The 15,389-nt window shown below is 39.5% G+C and overlaps 1 protein-coding gene across 2 annotated transcripts in view; it reads left to right on the top strand.

Annotated features, from left to right (window-relative positions):
* Window positions 1–367: 367 nt before the first annotated feature.
* znf644b (zinc finger protein 644b) overlaps window positions 368–15,389 on the top strand; it is a 37,795-nt gene continuing 22,773 nt past the window's right edge. For both annotated transcript variants that reach the window (XM_039810771.1, XM_039810772.1), the window contains exons 1-2: window positions 368–449; window positions 11,996–12,045. The gene's annotated coding sequence lies outside the window, so the exon portion shown is untranslated. The remainder of the gene's footprint in view (window positions 450–11,995; window positions 12,046–15,389) is intronic.

The raw sequence follows: 15,389 nt of genomic DNA, 5'->3' as shown, positions 1-15,389 counted from the left end.
AAGTCTGTCAGTATGGATAAGTAGCCTACCTCATACAATCCCACTTAAAAAGAATCTGATCTATCCCTTTAAGTAGCATGCAGTTCAAGGTCGTGCACATCATGTCACTTACAAACTTTAAAAAGAAATGTGTTGTCACATTCTGTTATCCTCCAAGTTCAAATGTGCCAACATTTGTCGCTTTAATGTGTTTAAGTTATTAATGTGAGCTGGTCTAAATGTAGGCTATTGAATGGCGAAGAATTAAGTGGACATAAAGAGTCGGTGTGCAGTTTCGGTGACGCTCATTCCTCTACCTCCGCCGTGAACATCCCTCTCCTCTGGACCAGAGTGCAACCTGCGTGATTTTAAAGCAAAATGGCGACAGTCTAACAGAGGTAAAGGCGAGTAACCGTGTCAGGTGCTATGGGTGCAATGACAAACGTAAGGACATGAGTCGTCGTCCTGAGGTAGGTGTTACTACAGCCTGATGTACAGTTTGATGTGCGCAGGGAGACATTGCAGCCAGGTATGGTCATTAGTCAGCGATGTGTCGCTGTCGCGGGTCTTTGTCAAGGTATTAAAACACTGCAGTGAGTGGCCGACTACTGAGAGAGCTGCAGCGAGTCTTACCTCAACTTTAGATTTGTTCGCTTTGCTACATTAAGTGTTTCTCCAAGACATTGCTGATACAGTTTTGCCTTTGTGGCTCAGCCTGTGGGCAGAGCAGCTAGCTGACTGTCGCATAGCCTGTCAAAATAAAGTCACAGCTGGTGGAGGCAGCTTTTTGCTATCTAGCTAAATTATTTCCCTTTGTACAAAAGCACAAATAGGTGTTTTTGAGTTTAGACGAGATTAAATTGATTTTTACATTGATATTTACGTAGGATATAGCCCATGCAAACCATTTGAAGTAGAACTATCCTACATGACTAGTAAAGTAAGTAAGTTTCATATCGCTGACTTTAAATGGCCCATTAGAGTGATTTTGAGAGTAGTTGTGGGGAAATTATGAGACCCATATTGTAGGGAAGCTGTTAACGCCAAAAGTAATGTCAGTGGCTAAAGCAAAGTTGAACTCTAATTAACCTGCAAGTCAAGATGAGATAGTACTGCAGAATGCTAAGTGCAGAGCAAGCACAGCAAAAGATTAACAGCATCTAAGCACATTTTTTAATGTAATCAATGCTTTGATTTAAAAACAAAAAATACATACCTAAAGCTATGGAAGTTCTTCAATGACAAAGCTACTGAGCCAGCATAAAATAAAGACAAGACTATTACCATCCCCTATTTTACTTACTTAAGTGTCTAAAATGTATCCACTATATAGTGCCCTCAAAGGTTCCCTACAGAAGGCATGTACAGTAATTTCTACTTTCTTTCTGTGTATTTTCCGCTGACAATCCCACAGTGCAATTTGTTGCATTTTATAGATGCTCAAATTACATTTGTGTGATACAATAATATTGAGTAATGATGCAAATCGCATTGATTAGCAAGTAGTCTATATCAACGACATTCCACTTCTGGGATTGTTCAGGTGCTGCCGGAAATTATGCCGGTTGACCCTTATTTCAGGCCGGATATCTGCCACCTTCCGCTTTCTTTGTGTTAGCATTCTAATTTCCGGTCGATTTATGAGGACTATAGTAGGGCTGCAACGATTAGTCAATTCAACGTTGATTATAAAAATTTTGTTGATGCATAATTTCATTGTCGACGTGTCGTTCCAGATATGTTCTTAAGGGGCAGGGTTCCAGACTGCATTTTGCGACCATTTTTTGAGACGGTGCGAGTCATTTTTTGCACTTGTGCGACCTGCGAATTTTATGACTTTTTAAATTTTTTTATTTTATGTTGAAAAGGAGGCAAGAGGCGAGCCACATGCTGCGGTACCGCTCCCTCACTTGGGTTAGAGGTTACGTTAGAGACGCGAAGAGAGGAGACCGCTTCTTTGAAAAAATAAATCCATATAGGCTGCTAAATATATAAATCTGACCTCGTAAAAACAAATAGTGCTTGTGTTAGTGTTTTGACTTGATCTGTCTCTGGCTACTATTTCCCACACTGGCTGTTAGATAGTTGGATACCCCCGCTCCATGGAAGTCTAATTACATAGATATTACTATTTCAGTATAAACAAAAAAAGAAACAGGAGTGAGGGAGACCCTCTATGGTGCTGAGGCAATAATGTTATAATTGACAGTAATAATAATACATTTCTTCAATATTAACTATGTTGTTTTACAAGTCGTCATAGAAATGACCAATGATGTTTTATTCCAACATCTTGTCGCTGGTGCAGGACCAAAGATTCTAGAGCGCTACATTTACAGTTGCACATTAGTGTATTATTTAATTAATTTATTTTATTTTGATTGTAACCACCAGTATTAATTTCACAAATATATTTGATTAAGCTATCAAGCTTAAGTTTTATATTCTTATGTTTCATGGGTCATTATTTGAATTTTCTATGGGAAGTGAAGTTACGTTAAGGCAGAAACAGGACAGCTAGGTGACATTCACAGGTGTACAGACTTGAGCAGGTGAGGTAAAACATGCACTGGAGCCCGGTACAGGAGCCCCACCCAATGGAAGCAGAGATCGAGGGCGTGACTAAAATAATCGTTGAATAATCGAAAAAAAATCAAAAGATTAGTTGACTACCAAAATAATCATTAGTTGCAGCACTATAGTTAACTGCTCCTCAGATCTCTGCAGGGTACATCCAGACAGCTAGAGTTTTCTGTTGCATGACTAAAACAACCTTTGAACGTACACGTTTCACCAAAACAAGTTCCTTCCCGAGGCTATTTTGCAGAGGCACCGTCATTGACACAAGACGATTGTGATTGGTTTAAAAAATGCCTATAAACCAGAGCATGTTTTTCTTCCATCTGAGAATGCTGTGTGGTCTAGCCAGACCCTCCTCCACAGCGCTGTGGAGCGAAAGGTAAAGAAGCTGGATTCTCGTTGGATCACGATATCAAATGAAAATTTATATTGTCAGGCTTCAAGTAATGCGTTTGTGTCCGAACCACTGTGGTTGGACCAATCATTGTCCTGTGAGGAGCTACTGGCAGCTACGGGCGTGGTTTAGGTGTTTGTGACGACACTGAGGAGTTGTGTTGACTGTGTGTGTGTGTGTGTGTGTGTGTGTGTGTGTGTGTGTGTGTCGCGTTCCGGTTTGGAGGACTGCATTGGGACGCTGCTCCCGGAGCCTAATCCCACGGGATCCCACACCAGTCAATTGCTGTTAAACAATAATAACAAGAACCACTGGATGACAGGATACGAGTTGCAATTGAACGCACCATTACAGTAAGTCTAGTAGATGTGACAACTCGGATTCTTGCAGTGGCCATGGTGTCTCAAACCTTTTTCAGCATCTGTATTAAGACATTTAGACAGGGTATCAAAGTCATCATTTTGGTATAGTCACACTGGGTAATTTTGGGACTGGCAGGGATTTGCTAAGGACAAAATATACACAGCAATACACTGGTAAGAGCAAATCAGGTTTAACCATGTATCCAGCTAATTTATGAAGTTTAAGTTACTGTACTGAGTAAACAGTTAACTTGATTTAATATTGTAAGTAGGGCTGCATGATATGAAGAAAATATCTAATTGCGATTATTTTGACTGATACTGTGATTGCGATTTGATTCACAATATTGGAGGGAATGATCATTTTTTGTCATTATTCTCATTTTCATTGAAAAGTATTAAAATGAAAATGATTATAGCGTGATTTTTTGCATGCTCTACTGGGTGAGCTAGAGGTTGCCCCACAAAGATTTTTTTCCTTAGGATAGGATTTGTAAGCCCGGGACGTCTCTGCAGCACCACACTACTTCATTCAGAATGGTTTGACACATATTTTGCCTTTAACAAATATTGTGCCCCCCTGCGTTTTAGATATTGCACTTGTCCATATTGCGATTTCGATAAAATTACGATTAATTGTGCAGCCCTAATAGTATGTGATGTTGTCTTCTGTGGGGTTTTGTTCCACCAAAACAAGTTCCTTCCAGAGACCATTTTGTCAGAATCCTCTTATCAATAATATGTGAATTTTTCTTTTGCAATACTAGTACAGTGCCCACTGAAAATGGGCCTGTTTGGAATGGGCCAATTGCTTGACCTGTGGTATTGCTGCTTGTAGAATTATTCAAAACCAAATTGTACCCAAAAATTACTTACAGAAGGACCCCAAACCACTTAATATGCATATGTTGCTAACGTTAGAAGCAGGAAGAGAGTCAAAGGCGGTAGTCAAAGGGGTTAACCTTTTGACTACCCCCCCCACCCACCCACCCACACACACACACACACACACACGCTGTTGTAAAGCGTTCCGCATGTGGCGTCTGTGTGTGACGTGCAGGTTACCTTTCGACCAACCACGCCCCCAAACACGGACACACATACATACATACATACAGATACTTCTCGCTTTATTACATAGATGTCATTTTCATCAATCATCAAACAAAATTTTTTTACAGCATAGTTTAAAATTAGTATTGTTTCTACTGCAGACAGTGAGTGGGTATCTTATTCTCGTATATCCGTTATCAGTAGACCTACATAAGTGAGTCCTTCACTCCTTGCAGGTGTCTAAGGATGAGCTTACATATAGGAAGAAGTCAGTGGCAGCTTAACAGCCTAGTGTAGGTTTCACTGCATTAATATACCACCTAGAGTAAAGGAGTCAACTGCTCGACTAAATAAATCGGATGGTCGAGGCATGTTATCCACAAATTGATTATATGTCACTTTACAAGGTCAAATATTTTAACCAAGATGCCTAAAGTCCCTGAATGCTCAGCATAGCAAACAGTTATGTGTTCTCTGCAGCCTAGCTGGCTGCTTACACAGCTATAAATGAAAACACCTGGGACTACTTAAATGGGAATACACTGGCCTGAATTAGCAACTCAGCTGAGGAACAGCTGCAGAGATGAGATATTTTAGTAATCAGGTGGATGTACCAAGAACATTGAGGTCTGCAAAAATATATCAGAGGTGAGGAAATGGGGGCGGCATGTTTTAATATAATCACACTGGCTGAATCACTACTTTGACTTATTAAATTGTCTGCATGAAATTAACAACTATCACAGTTATTTCTCTTGGTAATGAACATATATTGAGCTGTTCAGTTTTCTGTTTTCAGTCGTATGACATGAAAATATAAATGCCAGTTCCCATTAGAGCAGCAACCAAAGATTATTTCCATTATGGTGTTACATTGTCAGAAAATAGTGAACAACGTCAGTCATGATATCTCAGACGTCAAGACTGGGTCAGTAAAAGCTTGTTTTGTCTGAAGAACGAACGTATATCGCATTGTATCATCACATGATCGAATAGAGACTTGACATTGGACAACATCAACATACATATTGCCCAGCAATCATCATTGCATACTGTATCTGCTTACAGTGTTTGGGGTAACGCATTGCTGTAATCAGATTACATTTGTTTGTAACTCAGTAATGTAACGCATTACAGTTACAAGGGGTGTGCATCTGTCCCATATAAGACGATCTGATACGTATCTAGATACAGGACAGAACATTACGGTTCAAGGAGAATACATACTTTTTTTGAGTAACTACCCCAACACTGTCTGTATATGACAAAAATTATTTATTAAATGAAATAGTTATTATAGTTTATATGTAGTTTTTATTGTTCACTTAGAATGAGCATATCATTTAGCTATGGATTGCTACAGACTATTTTACCCAGAAAAGAAAACCATGGCGGGGATGGGTTTACCTTTTCGAGTGTATATGGCACAGTTTTTGATGTAACGCAAGTTCATTGCTGGAAGGGCCACTCTCTCACAGGCCCCACTACAAACGCACTGCCTGCCTATAGTATTTATATTTACGCCCCTGGTAACAGTATCAAAATAGTTGCAGATTAATTCTTTGATGATCGAGTCACTGAATATTTGACAAATCATTTCAGTTCCAGTTTCCATGTTATTGACATTTTAAACCTTAAGGCATTACTTTAGCAATTCTGTTTTGATGTTCACATTGAGGTTTAAGTTCATGAATAACCAAAAAACATTATTGGCTGTCCCTTTATAACTTTGGGGATGGTGCTTACTTGAGATTTAGGTTAATGAATGATACTGCTGCTGTGACATACAGAACATACTGTGGCAACATGACCAGGGCTACATCCAATGATTATTTTCATTGATGATTAGTTTGTTGATTAATGTTTTCAGTAGTGAAAAATTTGCCCAAGGTGAATGTCATCAAATTACTTGTCTGACCAACAGTCCAAATTCAAAGTTATTACGTAAACAATTAAATATAACAGAGAAAAGTATGGAGCTAGAACAGCGACAGTAACCTGTGGTATTGAAAATAAAAATTGGCAAATATTATACTGAAAAATGTTGAACTAAAATATAAAACACAAACATCAAAAAGTTATAATCTCACAATCCTGTTATATTATTTCAATTTAAATTTTTTTTTTGCATTATGATGTGTTTTTCAATTTCAATCTACATTTTTTGTTTGTCTTTTTTTACGCTGTCAGGATTTTTACAACGTCACTGATTTTCAGTTTCAACTTTCTGTCCCCATTTTGGCGTAGAGAGGAGGGGCTTGAGGGGAGGGGCAAAGAGGGCATGGTTTACAGGGTCATTTGCATATAATTTGCATACTGGCAAGAGACCACACCTCCACAGGAATCCTTGTACAGGTATCCACTGTCCTGGGAGGGAATCATAGGGTTAATGGCTGCCCTCAGTTCTGCTGTAGCCTGTGGCCCCAGAGGGCACTGGATGGGTGGTAAAATTACTCAGTGGCAGACTCTTCTGTCACTCTGTCATGGTCCCACTCCAAGAAATATCTTGTATATCCTGTAATTGACAAGACAATTGACAATTGACAAGACACTTTAGGTGTGCATTTAATTTACATAATAAATATCCAAAACAAAATTTAAAGTTTGAGCTACACAGGGTCCTGGAGAAGTCTGGGAAAGTGTCAAGGTCCCTCTGGAGGTGTGGTACTAATATATATAGTGGGTACAAAATAAATGCAGACTGTTGGAGGGATCTAGCAGGCAGTCCTCTTAAAGACACATCATGGCACAAGTGCTACAAGATAAATACAAAAACTCAATCAGTGCACTATTAATATCACTTTAAACCCCCAAGTGGGCTAGCTGATGTGGTATTAGCTAACATTAGTGCTTGTTCAGCTAACCTCTGCCAAAACAGCCCAGCTTACATTAAAACAGTAAACCAGCCTGCTTCTATGTGAAAAAAAAAAATGGCAGAGATAAACAGACTTATTTGAGATTTGGGGGTTCCAGGTGAACTTGTGGAAGCCATTTCAGATATGCGGTTATACCGCATGTGTGAGGATGCCTGTTGAGGTGCGGTCTCTCGCCAGTATGCAAATTACATGCAAATTCTCCGAAAACCGAGCCCTCTTTGTCCCTCCCCTCAAGCCCCTCCTGTCTACGCCAGAACGGTACAGAAATGCCTCATGATCATTTCTGTCTGTCTGTCTGTCCATCCTTTGAATTTCTTGACGGACGTTTATCCGATCAACTTCACATTTGGTGGGTCAAGTGTGAGCTTTTGAGATTTATGGGACATATTTATTAGTAGTGCGTTATGTACACGCTGTGTGGTTCACAAACTGGGGGGCGCACCCCCTAGGTGGGGCCAAGTGTTAAAACAGCACAGTGAGGCTAAATATAAATTTAATTCAGAAGAGCAGAATGAATCTAAGAGTGTCTGTCTCCACAGTAAATCATATGTTGGGTGTTTGATGATTATTTGTGCTTTAAAACCCTTGTCAAACAATCAGAAAATAATATACATTCATTTTAACATTATCAAACAAAGACAAATTTTCCCCCTCGTACTAAAATGTTCATAAATCTATACTAGGGTACTTCCTTGTTTTATGAATGAAGAGGTGGGCCGTTGAACCAGCTGCACTGTATGTGTTTGACCAATCAGCGACTGTGTCATCCCTGAAAACCCTAACCTGAAAGTTCCTTCCCTCCAATCAGCAACTGGCCCCAGAAAATTGCCACGTAACTTAATTAAGACACTGATCCCTGTGAACGCAAGGTTCCTAGACCAAGGGGAAAGTTTCTATGGCTGGAAAGCTGCACTGCAAAGCATGGCGGGGGCTTGAAAATAATAAATCAACAAAACAAGAGGGGCAGAAGAGATTTGGGAACCCTGGTGAGAGGGCCCTATTGACTTTTACATTGCTGAACAGCATGCTGGTTACAGCTGGCTCTCCGGTGTGTGCTACAGTACATTTAAGAGTTAAAAAAAAGAGAGACCAGAGATGTTACATTGTAGCAAACTCATTTAACAACATTTAAAGCACCAGCGATGTAAATTTTGGAATGAATGCTTTTATTCCCGGAAATAGCCTGGTCCCAAATAGATAACTGTTAGCAAATACACCTGTCATGACATAGTTGCGTATACTCTTAGCATTTCTAGGGGACGCAACTATGTCATGACAGGTGTATTGCTCACGACCCAATGAAGCGCAGTTGGGGTGTCATGATACCAAAAATTCAGTAGTCTGTTCCAATACCAGTAAAATAACAAGATTCTCGCTGCCAATTTCGATACCACGGTAAAAAAAAGGATTTTCTAAGATTCCATGTACTTGAACTTGAAACATGAACTTCTAAAATATTTGAAAAATATAAAAATGCCATAACAAGACATACAAAACGTGCAATAGAGCATAGAACAACATAATAAAGTGCCATTAATGGTCATAGTGCAACAACAAGTGTCCCCAGACACATTCCAGACTTCCAGGCATATTTTCAAAAGGGACTGTGCAAAAACAGTGCAAAAGAAAACATGAATATAGCAGTGCAGCCATTCAGCTAACAAGATGAAGATGGTTTTGGCAAAATTGCATATCCTCATCCTCATGGGACCTTAATTCGGAACGAAATATGAATGGTAGTGAACGGGGCATGAATAGGCAAATTATTTTTTGATCCCGTTTGAATTGATCCATGGATTACAAATATGATGTTCGTCAACTTAAAAGATAATTTTTCAACCAAAGAAAGTCTCAGTTAGGCGTAGGTTTGTCATATGACCACTCATTTTTTTGTGAAACCTCTCAGTGAACTACATCTCTCGTCTCACACAATTTACGTCACCTGGCTTGATGCTCAACTTGCTCGCTAGCTAGCTAGCTTAGCGCTGTTCCACAACACATGTAACGTTATCTTACTTGATGGGTTTTATCCAATGAAGTGTTTTCAGCAGATAAGCAGAAGAACAACCAAGATCCTCTTCTCATTTGAGTAACGTTACATCCCCTGTGCGATACACACAGACATCGTAGTTTCAGCGAGACGTCATTCGTGCGACTTTGAAGTGTGTAGTCTTTCTAATTACGTATTTTCACAGTCTTATATTTCAACAGTTTAACAATAAACTGAGACTTTCTTGACTTGCGAAATTTTCTATTAAACTGATGAACATCATGGGCCCTATTTTAACGATCTGAAACGCAAGTATGAAACGCCAAACGCAAGTAGCTTTGTGGGCGGATCTCTGGCGCTGTTGCTATTATAATGGCAGGATAAATGAGTCTTGCGCCCGACGCAAATCTAAAATGGGTTGGTCTGAAGTAGCTAGGTGTGGTTTGGGCGTAACGTGACAATAACCAATCAGAGCGTCATCTTTCATTCCCTTTAAGAGCAGGCGCGCTTGTTCCATGGCGGATTGCTATTATGATGGCGGATTTGTCTGGCGCACGCCAGCGGGAGCTGTCCGGGATGCGGCAAAGTAATAATAATAATAATACATTTTATTTAAAGGCGCCTTTCATGGCACTCAAGGACGCCTTACAAAATTTATAAAAAAACATTTAAAGAAGAAAAAGAAAAATCAAACCAGTACAGCATCAAACATTAATCACATAAAAGCCTGCCTAAACAGATACGTTTTAAGACGAGATTTAAAAACTGAGAGACTAGAACTGTTTCGAACTTCCACAGGAAGAGAGTTCCATAAATGGGGAGCAGCATAGCCAAAAGCTCGTGACCCCATAGAAGCTGTCCTAGTGCGTGGCAGAAAAAGTGTAAGTGCAGAAGCAGATCTTAGAGTGCGGGAAGGAGTGTGAATATGAAGAAGATCTTGAAGATATGATAAATATGATATGATAATAAATGCCTGTCTTGCCGGGTGGCGATGTTGCTGCGGCCTCTCGGGCGCATCTCCTCAAGTCTGGAGAGGATTGCTGCAGCCATGGAGCATGGGCCTCCAAACGCACCACCTGCACCTGTTGTGCCCCTTCCTCCTCCCCCCACTCCATCTCCGTCCACCCGCTCCATCAGGAGCACATTGCGCATTACTCCCGGACCAGATTCCGCCGGAGTGTCCAATCCCACCGTAGTTCAACATCACGTCTCCTTAAATCCTCTAATATTTCCTCATTTATGTCATCAACACATCCATGATTCATGGAAATGTTGTGTAAAACACAACAAGCCACAAAGAATGCTGCGACTTTTTGAGGACTGTACTGTAAAGTGCCTCCTGACCTATCCAAACACCTGAAGCGCATTTTCAGTAATATTTTTCTTTGTAATTATGTATGATTTTCAAAAATGGGAACTGCTGTAGATGAGAGAAGTGTATGCGCGTTGTGCACACGCTACATTATGGCCAAGCATTCGTCCCTAAAATAGCATCTGAATAACGCGCTACTGACTTTAGACTAGCGCCACTGACTTTAGACCAGGTTTTTCCTGGTCAGTGGCGGAATTGTTTTCTGAAACTGCAAATTAGGACCACGCACCGGCAATTTTTTGCTATTTATTCTGTTGTGTCCTGCCTTGGTTGCACCGGATTGTTGTGGTCTGCAGAAGCGCAGAGAACTCCCCCTTTTTTCCTCAAAATAGGACCACGTAACGTTTGCGCCGGAACACGCCTCCTCTTTTCGCAGAACCGCCCCCTGGAGCGCAAATACATTCCCTAATTTACCGACGTGCGTCTGTGGAGGGAAAAGTCCGCTGTGCGTCGGGTGCAAAATAGGAATGATACATGCGTCGGTGTACAAAGGCAATTGCGCTGATTGCAAGGTAGGGCCCCATGGCTCAATTCAAACGGGATCAAAAAATAGTTATTATCTCTCCATTGACTCTCGTTCACATTTTTTCGAAAGATAGGCCCCATGGACCGGAAGTAGAAGGGCGTGACTTTGGCTCTCTTTGCCACGTATAGTTCCACTTGTTCGTGACCTCCTACTTGAATGTACAGTAAGTATCGACTGGAACACTCTGAAGCGTATACTGCCCCCATCAGTTCCAGAAGAGGCGCGGCACCGATGCTAACACTGGCATCGGTGCTCACGGTGCTTACGGTGCTTCAAAAAAATGGGCATCGTCGGTGTTTTGTCATTTTAGAATCGAAAGGTATCGGTTCTCGTGACATCCCTAAAGCACGGTGTCGAGTGTAAAGTTGTTTAGATGAGCGGTTCTCGAGAAAGCTGCAGGCAGCAATACCAAGCAATCGGCCGATTCCGAACAGGCACGTTTTGAACAGGCACTGCACTAATTTTAATAAAATCTGAAGAAAAGAAAGGTCTGGACCACAAACATTTACGAAGTGATGCCAATGTCGAAAAAACAACACAAAGGGTAATTTCAATCGAATAATTAACTAATCATTTAAGCACTCATTACCTTACCCTGCTAAACTCACATTTCCTTGTGTCCTTGTGTGGAGGTATCTTACAAGAAATTATGTCCTCCGCTTTTAGTTTTGAATCCCAAAACAGAGTCTGAATTTGGAGGGACATCCATGGATTCCCCGAGGCAGGGTGTGTCAGATGTAATCACAAAATCTTACTGAAACCTGAAATGTTTTTTAGTTTTTAAAGGAAGTGACGGTGATCTGTGTAGTGAGCAGCTTTTGGCTTCATTAACAAAGTTAAAGAACATTTTCTCTCTGTTACAGGTGTGTTTTCTAAGAGCCATGTGGTTGAATCAGTGCTTCAACATAGACTGGTAAGTCGGCTTCACGTTTTTTTTTCTTTTCAATTTAAATTATTCAGCATGATTTCCCAAATTTGACAAACACTGGTGGTATTAGTAAAATGTTGTCTCTTGGTAGAAATGCTACTATCAGCTCACGGTTTATGATTCAGAGAAGAATCACCAGAAGGTTACTTGCCGTGAAGCGACACACGTTTATAACTTTTTCAAATAGCCACTATTTGAGCCGGTAACGTTGAGCTTAAAACGAGTGTTGATTGCGTTTTAATTGAAAAGCAAGAAGATGTGTGTTGTGTGGAGTCCGCATGTTTTTGTCAGTATTATCATCATTACAATCACAATGGCAGAGCATAAACCCAAAAATGTGACCGTCTCTGAAGAGGTGTTATCATTCGGGCACAGTTGTATGTCTCCTTACCGGCTTAACACCTGAAACTGTAGCTCAGATGTGTGAAATACTCTGAAACTATAGCTGGGTGTGATTACCAGTCAAATTAAATCTGAGATGTCAGTTACATGTGTCAGTTCTTCCACTCCTACACTTGGCAGGTTGTAGAGAGTGACAAGCTGGCTGTTGATTATTCTCCAGTGTGAAACAGAATCACTGATACAATTACAATTCTCTAGTCTTTGTTTAATTTTCTTAAAATGTAAGCCACTATTGTGATTTTTGATGTTGAAATTGTCACCACAAATTATACCCTCATGATCTTAATCATTAAATCAGTCGTTCATTTATTGCTCTTATGAGGTAATTATTACATTACATTATGATGTTTATTTATTTTTATTATTATGTTTATTTACATATATAATTCAGCAAAATACATCCTATATAGTTATTTAGTCATATTGTCTCATAGATACATTGAAGTATGACCAGCATTGAAGCTGGTCATTACTAAACAACTGGGCAACACACAGCCTTTTTATAAGAAGCTGTGTATCTGTAGAAGTTAATTTCCAATTCAATATTTATATATTTCTTATTTTTGTGTGTGGCATTTTTGTGACAGGACAGCTTAGATTTGAAAGGGGAGAGAGAGGGGGAATGACATGTAGCAAAGGGCCACAGGTCAGAACTGAACCTGCGGCCGCTGCGTCGAGGACTGAGCCTCTGTATATGGTTGCACGCTCTACCAGGTTAGCTACCCAGGCGCCCTCAATATTTATTTTTAATGATTATTCTATGATGTTGGCCCTTTAAATGAGGATCTTTTAGGACATGCTCTACACTGCCCTACATACATCACGTTATTTAAATGACAGAAAATGAATCGTTAACCATTTTGATTTAATTGATTATTTTCAAACAAAAATTGCAACATTTCCTAGTTCCAGCTTCTCAATTGTGGATATTTGCTGAATTTCATTATTTACTAGTTTGTGACACTTAATAATTATAATAATAATAATAATAATACAATTGCATCCCTATTTTTTCTTTCAGCTTGTTACATAGTGTACTATCATTTTCAGTAGAACTCAACTGTCTTTATTCAGTTTTTAGCTGTTTTTATATTTTTCTAGCTACAAATACGGTAAAATTCAAATACATTAAGTACCATACAAGTAGTATAAAATGTATGGCATGCAGTTTAAGATGGTATAGAATGGCATGGATAAACCTAAAGCATTAACAAGGCCATTATATGACTCCAACTGTTTTTTACATTTGGCCTTTTGGAGCCTTATAGTATGTGCTCCATCTCATAAAGTCATACATTTTGATATCCATATTTTGCTTGAGGAATGATCAAGTTCCAAGCACCAAATTGTAATACACTTAATTGTGGCCACTAGTAGTATTTGTAACAAATTTGTTTTACACATGTATGTGCAACTGTATCTAATTCCAACCCTCATACTAAAATTTCAGTGCATTCACTGCTGCTGCAGTAACAATCAGTTTGGCGTTATGAGGAGGTTTTTTTGCTTCCTTAATTTGTCTCGACAGCTCTACTGAGAGGGATTTGCAGGAACATATTTTGAATGAATTTCCAGGGTTCAGGGTTCATTTACTGGTTCTGATTATCTGCACATGATGCAGCCAAAAAAACAAAACAGCAAGCAGCTTTTGAAGCCATATCATGAAAACATCCAAACTTGGATTTTCTATTCTTTTTAGTTGCTACTGACTTTTAGTTCAGTTTTTTTATGTTCACAAACCTGAATTTACATTTAAAGTGTCACTGCGCTTTTAAAGAGCCATAGGAGTGACTTTGTGGAGAGGGACTTGTTTTAAAGGAAAGACAGATTTCAGCTACTTAAATCTAAGGGGCCGGTGAGATTGCTTTGGTCCATCAAAGGCTGAGTGAAGCACTAGGTCATGAGCTGCAGATGTCCACAATCCAGCCTGCTGCTCAGCCTCTGAAGATCAAGCCTCCTATTATCCTGCTTCACTCAGGTTATGGAGTATTTCCTCCACTAAGGGGCAGAATACGATCACTGATATGCTCAGCCCTCGCTCAAAGGGATGATACATTGAAAAGCAAAATCAGTTAATGTACACTGTGTAATCACATTCAATTGGATACATGCTAAGAATAATAATAATAATAATAATAAATTGAATTTATATAGCGCTTTTCATAGACTCAAAGTCGCTTAAATACAAGGATTGATGGAAGGACACAAAGAATAGCTTGTTATTAAAAAAAACCTTTATATACAGGGTTGTCATGTTATGAAACATGAAAGTAAATAATGTACAAAGATAAAAGAATCTATGTTACAAAAAATTATAATTACATGCAGTTATGACTAAAGGATATACTGATAATATGATTTGATACTTATGGTTTTCTTCTTAATGCAGCTTAACTCAATTAATTGTTAATAAACTAATAGTTAAATCTTGATTACCAGGCTAACTAAATATACTTGCCAGTTTTGGTATATTTTAGGTCACATGCAGATGCACCCAAGTCTACAAGAATGTCAAATCAGTATTTATCCCTCAGAACATTTCTCCAAAGTCCAAACAACCTCTATCTTGGAGGGTTCGGATTAGCGAGCTTCTATTGTACATGAGCTGCGAGCTGCTCACCCTTTCTGTGATACCTATCTAAGGTTGAGCACAGCACTTTCCTCATTAATTTCCCACTTATTCTCAGAGTTGGATGTGATATTTTAGAGCTTTGAGCATGCGGGGCACAGGTTAGGCACAGTTATTGCTGACGGAGGGCTTTTACAGCTATGCTCTATGAAATCTGGAGTATAGGATTAGACGTATAGAAAGTTATATAGTGATTAACCTTCATTTGAGTCCCCTCTGTGATTTCTGGAAGGCAAATCCTCCTGGTGTCATATATATTTCTCCACCTTGATAAATGACCTTCAAAATGATAGATCGA

The sequence above is a fragment of the Perca fluviatilis genome, chromosome 9 (genome assembly GCF_010015445.1).
Source record: "Perca fluviatilis chromosome 9, GENO_Pfluv_1.0, whole genome shotgun sequence".
Taxonomy (NCBI): Eukaryota; Metazoa; Chordata; class Actinopteri; order Perciformes; family Percidae; genus Perca; species Perca fluviatilis.
The sequence above is the reverse complement of the archived record's forward strand: the minus strand, read 5'-3'. Positions and strand labels throughout refer to the sequence as shown.